The sequence below is a fragment of the Meriones unguiculatus genome, chromosome 2, assembly GCF_030254825.1.
Source record: "Meriones unguiculatus strain TT.TT164.6M chromosome 2, Bangor_MerUng_6.1, whole genome shotgun sequence".
NCBI classification, from domain to species: Eukaryota; Metazoa; Chordata; class Mammalia; order Rodentia; family Muridae; genus Meriones; species Meriones unguiculatus.
The window spans coordinates 143,469,286-143,487,559 of record NC_083350.1 but is presented as its reverse complement, the minus strand read 5'-3'; positions in this window follow the sequence as shown (position 1 = coordinate 143,487,559).

Here is an 18,274-nt window from a genome sequence, read left to right as displayed (position 1 = left end):
AGAATTTTATTTGAGAAGTGTGGTCTCTAATGCTATCAGTGACTGTCAGTGTAGCCAGTTACACAGTACACAGCGAACTATTGTGTAAAAAACCCAGCATTGCTCACCAGGAACCAGTGTGATTTCTAATAGCTGTCCCTGGATGGTTTGCTCCTTTGACAACTTAGATCTTCTTTCCCGTGTTTTCCATCCTAGTGGCTAGCAGCTGCCATTTCTTGAACATTTGCAGGCTTGCTTGCATCAGTTTCTCCATCCAGGCCAGTTCTGCTTGCAATCCATTGCAGTTCTAGCAGACGTGTTTCCTAGGGATGTGCTTTAGTGTGAGGATACGGTGGCTTTTAATTGGCTAGTGGCTCAGACTGCAGGACCACTGGTTTCTGCAGACCTCAAGTGCTAATTGTGTTGGCTTGCAAGTCAGATACTGCACAGAAACAGCAAAGCACTTCTTATGCTTCACTGCTGACCATGTCAACTAGGCTAGGAGTATGATATATTTTTACACATTGAAAATTTTAGTGCTTTCAACTGAACTAGTGAATAAGACAAAAATCACAAACCAAGCAAGTTTGGACTATGGCTGATAAGCTTTTTAGTTTTGTCTGACTTTCTTGTGTTCAAGTTGCTGAGAAGAGATTCATCTTAATTATGGACCCATTACTATAAGGCAGAGGGTGTTTGAAGTGACATAAATCTCTCATGAATGAAGGGTGCTTTGCATCTCTAGAGGTCAGCTTGATGGCAGGAATGAAATGCATATATGTACATAAAGTACAATAGGTCTATGTACAAGAGCACTCAGAATACAGTTGGGGTCAGAGAAGCATGATGCTCCATTCTGTACCCTGCGCCCAAGGAAAGGGGTGCAAAGATAGAGAAACAGGCTGCATTCAAGCAAATAACTAATGTTCTAGAGTCAGATCAGGCTGTAAATGACATCAATTGGAGACTAAAGTAGGGCTTTGGACGAATGCTCAGGAAGCAAAGAGAGCCCAGCATCCTCATGGCTGGAGGGCAGTGTGCATGCAGGGCTGGGAGCACAGAAGGGAGACCGTAAGGTAGACTGGTCCTGAAATGAATTTGGTCCTGGGCCTACAGCTGGGCCAGAGTAGGGGAGTCATGGAATGGCTGTGTGCAGAGAACTCAGCAGGATCCACATCTGCATTTCCCAAAGGTACATCCACTGTTTACATGGTGAGTGGATAGAAGAGTGGAAACACAGAAACACATGATGGGGTGATGGCAATAGTCCATGACAGCAGTTGTAGATCCCGAGCCCAGGAATATGTGGAATATGTGGCTGAGTTAGGGGTCAATAACCCTGCGGGAAGACCTAGGTCAGAGGTGAAATGGGGACAGAACCTTGGGTGCATGAAACTCAGGGCAACTCCAGGTTGACAGCCAAGTGACTGCTTGACTAGCTGTGCTGGTCACTGTTTGGGGGACAATAGATTGAGTCTGGGATATGTCGACTATGATTTAGTGACTTATGTAGTATGCAGTTAGAACAATGGAAAGATAAACGAATGTATATTATATTATGTAAATTAAGTGTTCAAGTGCACATCTATCCAATAGTAAGATTCTTCTGTTAGGGTTAGAAGCAAATCATCCTGAGTTAAGAAGCTTCTGCGAATAAACCAGGAAAGGGAGGGAAGAGCCCTGTCATGTGGGAAAGTTCCCGGATATTAATTCTTAGAGTGGTTCAGCTCCAATTCCGGATGGCAAAGGCTGGTGAAGGGACCAGCAGGGTACTGTGTTCTCCATGCGCTGGCTTGCTTTGAGCTCCTGCTGTTTCAGGCTCCCCTGGTTAAAGCACCAAGGATCATGGCTCTCAGGCCTTTTCTGTCACCCCCAATCTGCTTAGTCAGGGCAAATCGCTTCTTTCTTTGTGGTCCTGTAGTTCTCTACCAAAATTTTCTCATATCCGCACTTACTCTTTTGCATTGTTTTAAGTTCATAAGATATCTGATAAGGATATCATTTTTAAAAATGTGTACCTTAATGTTGAAAGTTGGGCCTTATTTTATAGACAGAAGATACATACATGTGATTATGTACACTATGATTAAATGTTGTGTGCCTGTGTCACAGTATTTCTTATATTACTGATAATGTAAATGTGCATTTTGTAAAACATAAGATATTGTTTCCTGTGTATTTGCAATTTAGCGTATTTAGTAAATGAACCAATTGAAAGGTATGGTCAAATGTACTGCCTTGATCTGTTTGGTACATGCATTTTCCATCCTGCACTTTGAGTACCCAATGGGAGACAGTTGGGTACCAGGTGCCTTACAGGGAGTTACAGCTGCCTCTGAAGTTGAGCAACAAGTACTGGATATTTAAATGCAACAGGAATTCATTTCTTTTATTTCATGGCTGACAAGGCTGTTTCTCTGCTTTTGATCTTGTGTTTGGTTTAGTCAGGAGCTCCATTGGCAAAGATGGTCTAGGATGCTTCTCACTCATGTATCTACAGTGTTAAATGGAATAGTTTCAGTGATGGCAGTTGGCTTCTCTTGTCATGTGATCATTCACTTAGATGCTTCATAGATACATGGCTCCAAGAAAAAGAGAAGAGGCCGTACAAGGCTTCTGAGAGGCTGGGAAGCCTTCAGAGGCATCACTGTTCCATTGAATCGGTCACAGCCAATTGTTTGGGGAACCCAGAAGCAAAGAGAAGAGAAAGAGGTGTGACAGGAGGGGGAAAGGTCACATTACAAAGAGACCTGAGATGTGGTCATTATGATGGTTTACATGTGCCATGTTCCTCATAGGCTTCTTTGGTCTCGTGGTCCCCAGCTGGTGGTGTCTTAAAGAGAACTTTTAAGAAATGGAGCCTTGCTGGTGTCAGCATGTCATTCAAGGTGGACCTGGAAATTCTAGGCTAGCTGGCTGTGCTTCTTCCTGGAAAGTTCTGCTTCTTCACCTGGAAAGCTGTAACATGTCATTTCAAGCTCCTGCAGCTGAGCCTTCTCTACTGGGAGGGACTGTAGTCCCTTAAACCATGAGCTGGGATTAGCTGGAAAGTCGTTAGACTCCTCAGGCAGAACACAGGGGGAGTTGCTGATGAGACCAAGTAGCAAATTAAAAGGACCTTTTTTTTTTTTAATTGGCTCTATATGAAACTACCAAGAATACAGGGAAAGCCTCATTCTGTAGCCAAGAAGGTACTTCCTGCCAAAGATAAAGGGTAGAAGGAGATAGGAGAGATATCCTCTGTGTCATGCTAGGCAAGCAGGTGGCTGCTGCATGTGTGTGTTTCTACATGTCTGAGTATGTTGAGGACACGTTTCTGCCCTGCTGCCTTCTCTTTACTACGGACAACATTTTCAGCCTCACAGGACTCCAAGGAAGATCCTTCTCTGATTCAAAAGAAATATTTATTGTGTTGGTTTGAATAGAAATGCCCCCCAATAGACTCATGTGAATGCTTGGCTCATAGTAGTGGTAATTTTAGGAGGCATGTCCTTGTTGGAGTATGCATGGCCTCCATAGAGAAAGTGTGTTACTAGAGAGTAGGTTTTAAGGTCTCAGAAGCTCAAGCCAGTTCACTTCCTATTGCCTGCCAATCCAGATGTAGAGCTCTCAGCTTCTTCTCCAGCACCATGTCTGCTTACCTGTTGCCATGTTTCCTGCATGACAATAATGGCCTAAACCTTTGAAACTGTAAGACAGCCCCAATTAAATGTTTTCCTGTATAAGAATTGCCATAGTCATGGTGTCTCTTCACAGCAATAAATCCCTAAATAAGATAGAAATTGGCATCAGGAACTGGGGAATTTTGTGATAGACCTGACCATGATTTTGTTTGTACTCTGGGACTTTGGATTAGACAATCAATTGAATGCTTTAAGTGAGAAGACAGTGATGCTGTGGCTTATTTGAGCTGTGGGAGCTTGGCTCAAGAGGTTTCAGAGGAGAAGAATATTAGTATGAAGACTAGACACTGTTCCTGCGATATTTTAATGAAGAATGTGTCTGCTCTCTGCCTTGTCCAGAAAATCTGCCTGAGGTTAAATTGAAGGGTTTTGGATTAATTGTCTTGGCAGAAGAAATCTTAAAACAACCTAGTATTGACTCTGTTGTGTGGTTGCTAATATTCACTCTTGCAAAGATCTATAATGAAGATGAATAAGCTGAGCAAGAAAAAACACAAAATGTACAATTTGAGAAGAAAGGGTCCCAGGAAGTGGAATGGAGCTAAGTATTGTGTTCAAGGAGATAAACAAATTACAGAAAAGCCTGATATTAAATGGAATAAAGGAAGTGGTAATCTCCTGGCAAGATATCACCCAGCTAAGCTTCTAACCTTTAAAAGGGAATTAAAGCAAGGATTAGAGTATGATGGTGCTTGTCTTTACTCCCAGCACTCTGGAGGCAAAGGCAGGAGGATCTCTGAGTTCAAAATCAGCCTGGTCTACAGATTAAGTTCTAGGACAGCCAAGCTCAGGCACTAAAGGAAATGACTGAAAACAGAAAGCTGGCGAAAATGTAATTGAACAAGGAGAACATGTTCCAGCCCCGGGAAGCAGCAGAACTTGGCAGATTTGGCCAGTTGATTCTGGCTTTAGGGTCAAGGATAGAAGAAACAAGTTGTGGGATCCTCCTCATTAACTAAGGAAAGCTGCTGAGGCCAGGCTGTATCCTGGCATGGAGGCCCAGAGAGGCCATGTGTAATGCTGTGAAAGTGAAGCCTGGATTGCCTTGGAAACCCCAAGATGTTAGAGATGCCAGAGTCATGGGATACCAGCTGAGGAAAGCTGCTAACAGAAAGTGGAACCAGCCCAAGAGAAAGAAGCCTGTTACAGACAGCAAAGTTGAAAGGAGTTGAGGATCTGAAGAGCACTTTGACGTCAGACATGGAGATGCAGAGTTTGGAGTTTGCCCAGCTGGTTTTTGTCCAGTATTTCCTCACTATGCTTCCTTTCTTCCCATTTGGAATAGTAATCTATATTCTGTGACACTGTGTGTTGAAAGTATGTGGTCTGCTTTTTAATTTTTATTTCACAGGGGCTTACAATTAAAAGATTGCATGAGTCTCAGAAGAGACTTTGGGCTTTACACTTTTAAACAAGTTTGAGATTGTTATAGACCATGGGGACTTTTGAAGTTGGACTGAATGCATTTCTGCATTGTGTTATGGCTACAAGACTATAGAGGCCATGGAGTTGAACATGGTGGTTTGAATAGGAATGGCCTTCATAGACTTATGTGTTTGAATGCTTGGCCCATAGTGAGTGGCACTATTAGGAGGTGTAGGCCTTGTTGAAGGAAGTGTGTCAGTAGTGGGTAGGCTTTGAGGGCACAAAAGTTCTAGCCAGTTCACTTTCTACTGCCTGCCAATCTAGATGTAGAACTTTTGGCTCCTCCATGTCTGCCTGCACACTGCCATGCTTTCTGCCATGACGACAATGGACTAAACTTCTGAAACTAAGCCAGTCACAATTAAATGTTTTCCTTTAAAAGGGTTGCCATCGTCATGGTGTCTCTTCATAGCTATAAAGCCCAAGACATAGCTCTTCTTCCTAGCTTGCTAATGTTCTGGCTCTTCCAAGGAAAGCAAATGCACCCTGGGTATCAAAGACTTTCCCTCCAACAACAGTTAATCTTCCTAGGTGAACAAGCAAGAGTTATTCAAGAATGCAAGGTGGTGGAAGAAGATTGGAGGGTTTTCATTTGTTCGTGTGTTTGTTTGTGCTTGTCTGGGCTCTGTTACTGAAGCAATGCAGTGCCTCATGGCTACGAATGAAGTCTGGAAGGCAACATCAGTTCCCTTCATAAATTTTCCAATAAGCATGACCTCCTACTGTCCGTGACAGCCATTTTCCTCCTTGTGGTATGGTGGAAGATTGTCTAGATGGCTAAATTCTCTAAATTACTTTCCAATAAAATCAACTGAAACTAAAGCTTATGATAAAATTGATGGTCACCACAAGATTTGAATCCTCTGGCTGATGACACTTCTCTGATATTTATCACTACTATACAATGCAATCATACTGTCTTCCTTATATACGTGAACTGCACATATAAATGCTCATCTATAAAGGTATCTATATATCTCTACTTTATATAGAATTTAAAATAATTCCCTGGGTCTGAAGGTGTAACTCAGTACCAAGTGTGTGCTTAGCATGTGCAAGGGACTGGGGCTGAGCCTCAGCATTATGAGAAATAAGGTAAAACAATGCCTTCCTGAAATAATTACTTATGAATGCTTATTACATGAATGGGTTAATGAAAGTTGAATGATGGTTTATCAGATTAGGAGTGGCAGAAAATCTTGTGGTAGCTGGTGATCTCTCTGATTTTCACAATTTTATTAAAGTAATTTTTCTGTTTCTGTTACTTCGGTGATTCCATTGAGGGTTCCCATCACAGACACAGCAGTGAAAAGATGTCGTATTACCTCTTACTGCTACTGTGTAGCTTAATCTATTAAATTCTTGACGGGACATTCCAGTTCCTTTACAAATCCACCTAATTCTAAAAGAAAAACGATTTTATTCCAAGTGACACTTTTCTTCAGGCCTGTTTTCTCAACTGTACACCATATTTGTTCCCTCCTGGGACTGTCAGGCATATTCTCGTTTGCTTCTGTGTTTAAAAACTTGGGGTCAGGTTTTTAAAGGGATTTCCAAGGTGACACTTAGTTGCAATTGGGAAATAGTGTGAAAGCACAGTGGGGACACTAAACCCTAAGGTGCTTTCTGGCTCCCTGCCTTCCTCTGCGTTTACAATGAGGGAGAATCCGGGGGAGACATGACTCCCTTTAGGAGTCTGTTTCCTGTAGGCTGTCTCCAGCTAGGAGAGAGACTGACAGAGCGATAACACCCGATGCCAGGCTCTCTTGCCCACTCAAAGACCCTTCCTCAGGTGTCAGTTGCTTGGCTGAGCTTTGAGGTCAACTAGACACCTCCCTGGAGACTAACGTGGCCTGAGGAACACAGCTAGCAGAAAGCCCTCTCAGGGAGTGCAGCTGTTATCTGAGCTAGGATCAAAGGCCCCCTCTGTACTGCAGAAAAAAATATCTTCCAAACTGGGTCTCTTTCTCCATGATTTGAATGAATGTTGAATGAGTCCCCAGGGACACCAGTTGCTGTGCTCAGGGACAGGCTTAGAAATGAATAGTCACCTCCCTTTACGGCCTGTCTGTTTGAGCATTTCAATTCATTGGAAGCCCATCAGAAATGAACCAGAAAACGAAGCAACAAAGAAACGTGAGGATTAATATTTTTTGACAGTCTTTATTTGTGTATCAGGTTTTGTCTTTTTTTCCCCCTGACATATGACATTGTTTCTCATAACTTTCACAGTGTCCACGAAAGACACAGAGAGCATAAAAAGCCATTATTCAGACATTTGGGTTTGAACATGAAAGCAGTAAAAATAACCAGTAACTTTCCTGAATTGGAGTTGCAAAATCTAACATGTCTCTCACCTTAGAACAAGTCTTTCAGAGCAGTGCGCGCTGGTGACCTTCAGCTAGGCGACTTGATTGTTCGTCATGTAATGATGGGAGTCCAAAGGCTCAGGCCATAATCTTCCACCATGTAGATCACCTGGGCTATCCATCCAGGGATTTAAAACTACAGAACAGATTCCATGAGTTGGGGTGAATGGATGATAGGCACAGAATGTGTACTTGAGAGAATGTGATGTTTGAAAGTATACTTTTTTGATGAGGACTTCAGAACATTTCCATTCTCATCGGTCTGAATGTATTTTGCTGACATTGTAGTACAGCTGGTTTTATTCCATGCAGTTCAGGTTTTCTAGTTAAGATTTCTGTGATTGGTAGCACTGCCAGTGGTAGGTGAGGGGTCAGATATTTTAGTCATGGCTCACACTATTGTACAGACATCTGTTATATTGAATGGATATTTTGTTTATCAAGTTTCTTTGAATAGCATTTTCAGTTTTGTATCTTATTTCCTTCTTTGATGAGGATGGCAGATGCATGCTATGTATTGGCTTGTTTCTTGCAGTTCTCTGGTTGTTTTTTTTTTTTTAAGTTTTCTTTTTCCTCATCTTAGTATTTTTCTTCTCAACAACTTTGTCTTTTTAAAGAAATTAAGTATTTGAACACAATATCCTCAAATGAAGAGTTCATAGTTCTCTTCCTAGGAAATGTTGTTTCTTATCTCCCCAAGATTTTTCCTAATACTCCAGCTTCCTTTTCTTTCCTTTCCTTCTGTACCTTTTGTCTAATTTGTCTATCCCAGGCACCTAGTTCTTTAACAGTGAATACTGGCTGAGAGGACAGCTTGTGGCTTTGTTCAGGTTACTCTTAAGCGGTTGTTCTACGTATAAAGTCATGTCAAGCCTCTGATCACCATTTGTACCCCAGTTTGGAATTGGAAGGGTCAGTGTCAGATGTGTAGTCTGAAAGTCAGGTGATGTGAGCATGTGTTGTGGTGAGCTTGAGGCTAGTATCTTAGGGAACCAGGAACCTGCTTTCAGAATAAACAGTTAGATGATGGTGGTGGTGATGATGATTTAGGCAGTTAGCGGTCACCCCAAATTTAGTGTCAGTTACTATTTGAATCATCTACCTGGCATCTATCTATCTATCTATGTCATCTATGTATATATCATCTATCTATAACCAATCATCTATTTATCTATCATCTATGCATATGTTATCTCTCTATAGCCAATCATCTATCCATCATATATTAATTATCTATATGTCCATCTTTTTAACTATCTGTCATCTATTATTTATCTTCTCTATGTGTGTGTCACTCTTTCTCATACCGACTTATATTATCTGCCTATCTCCATACTCAAATCCTACGGAAAACCAGTTTGATGTTTTTATCTTCAAATCATACCTGATAGGACTCGGAAACAATAACCCTGAGTGAAGCCCCTAAGGTTCAGAGTAAGTGATGACAAGTGAACACAAATAGGTGCCTGGTAGGTGATAGACGATAGAAAAATTACTGATGGATAGGCAGTAAGGATTCAAGCCTGTGCAGCTAGGGGGCAAGGCAGTGTGCTTAGCCCACACTGTGTGCTCTGTCATTCACAGCTACACAACAGGAAAGTGACAGAGGGTAGGTCTAGATGCTGTTTTGGATAGGAAGGATGGAAAACCAACATGTCTTGTCTTTAAGTGGCTTACAGTCTGTTGGAAGGTTAAGAGTAAAGACATGTTAACTCGTATGAGGAGAGGACAGATGTGTGGAGATGAAGAAGATTGAGGAAGATCTGTGTAGACCTTTGTCAGCCTGACCAAAGACTATGAAGGAATTAAGGCAGCTGATGAAGAAGGGCCAGGGATTATAGATGGTAAGGAAAAGCATGGTGGAGGCAGAAGGACTGTGAGTGAAGCTTCTTCCTACAGCATTACTGGAATGCAAATGGAAATCTTCAGGGCAGGAGATGACTAAAGAGAAGGCTGGCTTCCTGTGAAGCCTTTTGCAATAGGCTTTCCCAAGGTTGTCCCCAAGGCCTGTTCTCTGCAACATGGAAAACAGAAAGCAGTCAGCATCCACTTCTCCCTCTCATCAGCACCTCCAACAGAGAGGAGGGGGCCTGGCCTGTGGGGCTGGTGGCCGGAAGCTCACTGAGCATTCCTTCATTCTCTTACAGCACCTGGCCTCAGTCTGAAGTCTGCGGTAAGACTGGGCAGCTGGCTCCTTCACCAGGACTTGGAAACTCCATAGCATCTTTTGATTGGAGACTGTTTTGCTAGCCTGAAGGAGGAATGCCAGGCAGCATTCTGGTCACCTTCTCTGTAGGATGTCACTGTGTCTGCTTTCCTCCTTCTCCAGCCACCTTGCTCTTAAAGAGTCACAGTGATTTTGTGGATGGCCTAATAGTTTGGGAAAACTGGAAAGTCATCCAATTAGCAGTCTTAAGAGAAAAAGCAAAAGATCACCAAATATGCAGGGGAGAGGGGGTTAAAAGGACTTTCAAATGTGAAGCAATGGCAAAGAGGGGGGTAGAGGAATGGGAACCCTTCTCCTCGTTACTAGACTGTGAGGTCCTGAGTCTGATACTATTGCTCTTAGTATTTCCAACACCTATTTAAGTGCTCTACACGAAGCTATTTCTTAAAAGAACTTTAAAAGTAATGTGTGCTAAATGAAAAACAAAAGCTCTTGATAGATATGGCCCTCACCTGTGAGGGGGGATTTGCATTGAAGAAAGCTGAGGGCTTCGGATGGAGCCTTGAGGGAAAACTTGTTGAGAGAATAGTAAACACAGAAGCAGCAAGGGCTTTGGCCTCAGAGAAACTCGGGTGTGAATCATTGCCTTCCTGGCTACCTCAGCAGTGGACTGGCCTGGACCCATGGGGACAGGGAGGACTTGAAGAGGTGTCTCAGCAGCAGGCCCGCAGGGAACAGTCCCTGCTCTGACATGACTAGCTTCTATCCTCCAGGGGCCTTCCCAGGAAACTCCACACAGCTCAGCTCTCTACCCTCCTTGTTTTTTCTCTGATTCAGCCACGGTTGCTACTGCCACTTCTAAACAACCTTGTGCGGTTGGCTCTGTACCAGCTCTCTGCATCCACTTCCAGCAATACCGGGTCATGCTGGTTTAACATGGGGGCGTAGTGGGTAGCCTGGCTATCTCTTTGGCAACTTCCTGAGTGAATTTCACGTTAGCTACTCATGAACCCTATCTCATATCTAGGATCATGAAAGCTATACAAAAACAGTCAGACAATTAACTTCATAGGTTACCTTTGCCAAGCTGTCTTCCAAAGTGCCCGGAGTTAACCGGAAGGGAAGGAGACTCCTTGTGGCTGAAGACAAGCCTTGCCATGCTCTCCATCTCCCTCAGCATGCGATGCTGCCACTGTGTGGGAGCTGCCTCTCCTTAATTTACAACCCGATGATGGCACAGTTTGTAGGCTTTTCTTCTCATCCTTTTATTTACCGTTTACGTCTCCTTACTGAAACATTTGTTCAGATCTTCAGCCTACCTTTGAGGCTGTTTTCTTCTTTGCAAACATCTTCTCCCAGTCTGCAGTCTGCTTTATCCTGTACTTATGTCTCTGGCAGAGCAGAAGTCTCTAAACTACGAGGTTTGTCAGGTTTTGTTTCGCTCATGCTTTCTTTGTGTTCTTGAAGGGTCCTTGCTTTACCCAGGGCCACCTAGGTATTTTTTTCCCCCTCTTCGGTAATTTTTCAAGAAATGTTGCAGTTTTCTTATTCTATATTTTGTTCTGTGACCCACTTTGCGAAAAGCGGAATGTCGGTGGCGTGGTTGAATGTGAGACATTCCCTGCAGGCTCACAGATTGAACTCTCGGTCCCAGCTGCCAAGGCTATTTTTGGAGGCTGTGGGAGGTGTAGGAGTTGGAGTCGCTGCTGGAAGCTGGTCTCTGGGGGTGGCCTTTGAACGTTGTGACCTGGTATTGGTTTGGGGGTGTTTGCTGCTTCCTCATCCACCGTGAAGTGAGGAGTGCCCCCACAAACTCCTGTTCCAATGGAGGGAAACCTGAACTCCAAGCCACAAATTTCCCACCTTTAAGTTGTTAGGCAGGTATTTTGGTCACAGCACTCAACAGTAACTAATGCATTCAAGTGTCTAGCCTCACTTGTAATTCACCTCCTGTTGGGTGACTTTACTGCCCTGAACCAGTGGCTGTTTCCATTCTGCTCTGTGTCCCTTCCCCGGGAAAATCCACTTATACACACAGAAATATATGTGTTTTATTTGGTTTATCACTTCATCCCGCACAGGCTCCATGATGAAATACGTGGGTTTGAATACACTCCATCTGTTTTTCTTGTACTTTCTGAAATGCAGTCTTTGTAGTGGAGAGATAAAAGATTAAACTTTTGTCCATACAAGAAAGGAGGAATTACACTTTCTGTGAGTGATGTTTCCTCGGCCGTATTAGGAATTGTAGCACATCTTTTTAGCCCTTGAAATGATGACTTCTTGGAAGGTGTTATTCCATTTCATCATCAAAGGTGCAGAAAACCTAGGGAGGTCCTAGATTAAGTGGATCTAGGATTTGGACCAAAGTGTCTGCCATGACCTTCTCAGCTACAACCTTCCTCTCAAGAGTCCAGCAAGGCCAGCTTATTTGTCCTTAGGCTGAGGCAAAAATGTTTGGGGGCTCACCTCTCCAGAAGGCAGAACAGGACTGAGGAAGGGCTGTTAAGTAGACATCAGGGACATTTGTTCACTCGTACCCAGTACAAGTAGACAGTGAGAATTTAATGAAGAAATGGCGCTGGCAAAGACTTTCTTAGGGAAGACATATAAGAGGCAGGAGGATCAGCTTGGGACATTGCCTTCCTTTGTCAGGGGTAGAACTTCATCCTGTAGGATTAGCCTGTGGGAAGCCTTTCCACTAGAGCATAGAAATCTATCAGGTCATGAAGATGAGCCCAGAGCCCTGTGCTCGGCACAGATGGTCCCAGGAAACATGTATGTGAAAAGAAATGAACTTGGGAATGGAGCAGTTAGATGGAGACAATAGTAATGTTTCCCATGCTGGAGTGGTCCTTGCTTAGGATGCCTGAACTCTGTGCACGCTGACTGCAGTCCTCGTAGGAACTCTGGACCGAGGCACTGTGTATACGGCGACCCTCAATCTTAAACACAGAGGCTAATTTAACTGTCCCGTGTGGGGTTGTCTACCTGGAACTGAATGGGGAGGGACGATGGAGAGGAGGGGGAAAGTGGGAGACCCAACTCTGACCACTATCTGGAGAGGAAATGAAGTCAAGAAATTAGAAACAAATGGAGCTGGCTTCTTGTTTCAAAAAAAAATGTAATTGAGATCCCTCTACAACGAGCTGTAAAAAAGTCACAAAAGAAAAGGAATAGGAAAAAGGCCTCCAGGTGTTGGGCTTTCATTGCTTGCTATCTGCAAAGGGAAGAATGGTGCACACAACCTCCTAGGGTCAGTTTTATTTTTTATTTTTTGGGGGGGAGGGATGGGAGAGGCGGTGTCGACTCTCTTCACTTGCTTACATTTCAGTAGTGGACGTCAACCTTGGTTGTGCGACTTTGCCACTGTCTTGCTGGCATGGGAACACTGTGCCACCTGGGAGCCTGAGGGAGCCCTCTGCACTTGAAGGCCATCTCGGGGTGTGTAAAGCCTGTGCCCACTGCAAGGCTGCCAGGCAGGGAACAGATGTTCCCCCACATTTCTCAACACGTCCTTCTTCATGAGACAATTTCTTTTTCTTCCAAGCCTGACAGTTCTCTTTTCCCCTCTATTGAATATGTAAGTGGTCTTTACTAGGCTCAACCCCTCTCATTATCATTGAAAAGCATGCTTTTATTATGCTTAATTGTCAGTCTGGCTCTGTTGCTTTCTTTTGCCTAGGCCTTAGGAAGTCAGGGGCCATAGTCTTTCCTCTCTCTTCTTTCCAGATCTTCACGTGGGTTCCTCACTGGTTGGTGATCACCCTCTTTTGTTTTTGAATTTATAACTCAATCCCCTGCTTTCTGGGCCCCTGTCCCCCATCAGAAAACAACTTCTGAAACCCTGTCTGCATCTGAGCTTGGCACTGAGATTTGTCAGCCCTGGACCACTGTTGTACCTCGAAGGCATCCTCTCTGGGAAGAGGGTAGAAGGGCCTTTGAGACTGCATAAAAGACATATCTGGCAGCACAAACAACAATTTCCAACCAATCTGATTCCTGCGGTGCTGCCTTGGGAAGCTCCAAATGAGTCCTTTCACTCCTGCTCCAGCAGAAAAGCCGCCATGACACTGCCTGCAACCCCAGGCGCTGTCATTGTTCCTCTGTACACAGGACATGCCCCCACCATCTTTAAACAGGTTAATTTATTTTGTATTCAATCCCATCTACTAACCCGTCTGAGTGCTGCCATGGATACGAATCCTGGGCTTCATCATTGCCCAGGAAGGGCTCTGCTTACCCGAGTTACAGTTTGGTGTTTGAAGGACCCAGTGTCTGAAGTTACAGGAATATATGTGACAGAGAATACCGACTCTGTACGTGATTAAACCATGGAGAAAAGTTGGAGCTCACACCTAGGAAAGTAGCTTAGATCTGGTCCGTTTCCATTTCGGGTGTAGGTTTGCCAAGTGGTGAGAACTGGGCGGGTGAGGAAAACCCAATTCTCTCCCAGTTTTAACAAGCCCAGTGTCAACCCCCTCAGTGTGGGATCTTCTTGGGGCCCAAAGGAAGGATATTCTCCCCATAGTCCCCTCCCCAGGCTATGGGTGATACCCTCCCCGTGTCTACACTGGGCCTGTCTGTCCAAATGCCTCCTCTTTACAAAGGCACCAATTAATTGGATTGGGGCCCATTCTAAAGATTTTCCTCTAACCCAATTACACCTACAGGCATCCTGTTTTCCTCGATGTTGAGGTGGCAGTCTTGGGTCCCAGGTTAGAGCTTCAGTATGAATGTTGAGGGAATACCATTCAACCCATTTCTTTAGCTCTCCACTTTTCTTTTCTTTCTCCAAACCTCTTCCAACAACAACAGAAAACTCTAATACATAATGTAATCAAGGGAGGATGACATCGTAGCTTGAATTCTTGTATACCCAAGAACACTTTCATGACCTTAAAATATTAAGTTTGGGTAAAACTGACACATGAAGCTACTGAGAGAAGTATATTTTGGTGCTTTTTAAAATTTATCATTAAATGCTTAATCTTTAATTTTACACAGGCGGGAGAGGAGGTCCAGGCTGGCAGACATGGTATTGTCCGTGAAAAACAGTGAGTGTTTAAGTATCGCATCTATGAGATGGTGCGCCTCTGCCCATGGCTCTGTAGAACAACGTGGTAATTTGAATAATAAGTTTTCAAAAATAATTTATTCATTTGTTGAGAATTACACACATACACACACACACAATTCATCACCTTCCCTCCAGTTCTTTCCAGATCTTAAACCACAACCCCTTTTTTGTTAATACCCCACCAAATCCAGATAGTATTTGGCCATGCGTGGGCGGGTGCAGGGCCATTGACTGGAGCGTGGGCATTTCCCTAAAGAAGATAGGTTGTCCTGGCCCTAGCAGTCTCCAGCCATCGAGGCCCCTCGGGTAGGGGTGTCGGTTGTTTTACGAGCATCCCTTTTCTATCTAGGCGGGAGCGTTGACTGGCTTGATTTGGTGCAGCTCAGTGTGTAGGCATCCTCAGCTGCTGTGAGTTCGAGAGCACCATGGTTCTGTCACATTCAGGAGATACTGCTTGGCAACGTTCTCCTCAGTCTGCGGCTCTTCAAATCTTTCTAAGCCCTCTGCTGCAGTGTCCTCGGAACCTTGTAGGGACGGAGTGTGAAAGAAGATGTCCCATTTGTCAGAGCACTCTACAGTGGTTATTGATTCTTCATACTCTGGACAGCTGTGAGTTTCTGAATTAATTGCTGTCCACCATGGGGGCGGGGTGCTTTTCTGTTGAGGACTGAGAGCTACACTGATCTGTGGGTCCAGATTGGCATTTAGAAGGCAGTTTCATACTGTCCATTTAGCAAAATAATGTAGTAGATTCTCGTTTAGGACCTAAGACTTCCCAGCGTGGGATCTTGGTGATATTTATAGAAGCAGGCATGAGCTCCAGCCTGTGAGGTAGAAACTTACATCCAATGAAGAGTAATTTTCATTCTAGTTGGTGGTGTGAGCCTGGAAGAGTGGAGCCTAAAGATGAGATAGACTAAGATCTCATGCAATAGACAACTTTGTTCAGAGCATCAGACAGTTTATACTCTGAGGATTAAAAGTAAGATGAGTAAAGTGTCCCAATCACAAGAGCAAGCCGATACACACAGCAAGAACATGTTTTTTCATAGAAATATAGACACAAATAACAATAGCCAGTGGAAATTAACAACCTGAAGTGAACTCACTCCTATCCGCCACACCTGGGAGGGACAGGAAAGCATAGTCCAAGAATAATCCTGTGTTTTGGAAAAACTGAAGTCACAAGATTCTTGACTTACTGTCTTGAAGTTTTCTCACAACTTCTGTCGATATTGCTCCCTTGGGCAGATCTTTCTGGGTGGGTTGTTGCTGTAGGTCACAGGCTTTGCAGGTAGGACTGTTGACAGCTTTTCTCCCCTAAAAGCCTGCGCCGCATCTTCTAACGCTATGAATGATGAAGCTGACTCTTCAGGGTCGGTTTGACTCCTCCATGTCATTTGACCTGAGTGGGGGGTGTCTTCAGCAATAGGGTTTTACCTTCAGGCTCTGGTGGGTACCCACAAGAAATGGTAATAATCTATTGGGATGTTTTTTTTTGGGGGGGGTGGTCCACAGGACTTTCCTGACCCACAACTTATTGAAAAGCATCTCACACCTGGTACAGGATTTGTTTGAAAACCTGTGGCACCAAAACAAAGTTGGATAATGATTTTTTTTTTTAATGTTTGGACTTTGGATTACCTGTCTTAGAATCAAGAGTTAAGGTTAAAATTCCCTGGCCCCAGCAGGCACAATACATCTTTAAGTTTCTATGGGTGATGCTGAGGACTTCGGTAGTAAGCAGCAGTGAAATCTGAAGGCTGTTAACAAGACAGAGCAAGCAGGTTATGCAGGAAACCTGGTTAACTTACAGGCACATTACCACATCCACATGTCAGCCTGGGGATCAGTTCTGTCAAACTTTTCAAAGTGCAAGGGCCAGCCCTGGGATTCACAATCGGGAGCCCTCTGTGGCATGGGGGCGGGGGGAGGCAGAAATGATAAAAGTTGTCTCGAAGCCATTGTTTTTCTCCAAACCCATTCCTACCTCTCAGTGAAGAATGAATGAAGCTGGTCTTTAAACAAAGGAAAGAAAACCTTGGACCTGAAGGGCAAATGTCTGTGCGGTGTGCCTGGTGTGCCGTGTGGGATGAAGGTGATCTTTTACTGAGTACCCAGCCTGAGGAGAACAGGGCCTTCTCGCAGTGTGTCAGATTGCTGTACAGGTGAAACACATGCTAACTACAGCTTCTGTGTTTAATTTTCATCTTTAACACATAAAGACAATATGTATTTGTTTTCTCTCTAGATAACATTCTTTTATTTTTGCTCCCGGGTGAAAAAAAAAATCCCTCAAACACCAAGTATTAAAAAAAAAAAAAGAAGAAGAAGAAGAAGCAATTTAGGAAAGATTAAAAGCAATTGTTCTGTTACCATTGGCAACAGATTCTAGATGCAGCCAATCAGCAAAGTTGATACATTGTTTTGACACACGTGCACATATTTCCAACATAAATAGCAACAGAGACCTAATAACAGTAGGTTTTAAAGCTGGCAACTGATGTCATTTCAAATGTGTCAATCAAAGGGAACCTAGGAAAGTGTTTTTCTCTGTCAGGCTGACATTAAGTATATACTGCAATGGCTCCCTAAGTGATGGTAGACTTTTGTCAGGTCATCCAGGAGATGCTAAATCTATAATTACACTCCTGCTTCTTGGAATGTGTCCTTTAGAACATCTCAAAAAACAACTTTAATAAGAAAATAAAATTTCAATCTTACAGTAAAATTCATCCATTTGAATTATCAAAAAAAGTGTGTTCGTGAGAGTGAATTAGCTTGTTTATCACTAAAAATGATTAATTTCTTTGGTTCCTATGTCTGCTGAATTTATGATCAACTTGTGCCAGTAAATTCTGCTAGTTAAAAAATGTGTTTGAGTCTCTCAGAAATTGAGATTTTGAATAAAACAATAGGAGAGAACAATAGTATTAGGCTGTGCTGGGGAAATAAATGGCTGCTTAGGAGTCAGTTCCGGAGACACTGACTAGCCAGGATGAAAGTGGAAAGCCAGTAAGTCCGAGTCCATCCTGCCTGGGACCCAAAGAGTGACGGTATTGTCAAAAAATTAAAAAATAAAAAGTACTGTTTCTCAAATACTGACATGTGGCACCCCCCAGGGTTTTACAGGTATGAGCTCATGAAATTTGCACAACACCTTAGAGGTGGGAATTGTCCCTCCTGGTAGAGACTGTTTTCCCCAGGGCTTCTGTGCCCACCAGTACGTGTGGACTTGTCTGGCTCCCCAGTTCGACAGGCCCCTCTCTTTGGGTCCAGGTCCTCAGAGTTCACATGTAGGCCTGCACATGATTGGTTGATCCCCACTTTGTCCTTTCTCACATGGTGGATTCCATAAAATCACGGACGTCCTTCATCTCAATGTCCTGGCTTTATGAGGAGTCTGTATCTGTGTCCTGGAGCTACCGAAGCATCAATGTTTGATAAAGCCCATGTGATGCTGCAGGGCTCCCAACCAAAATAGTTTCCCCTGCTTTAAAAGCGTCTCTGCAGAGGACCAGGGGTTGCATTAAGAGCTCGGTTACTGTTTTGACTGACGTGCTTAAGAAGT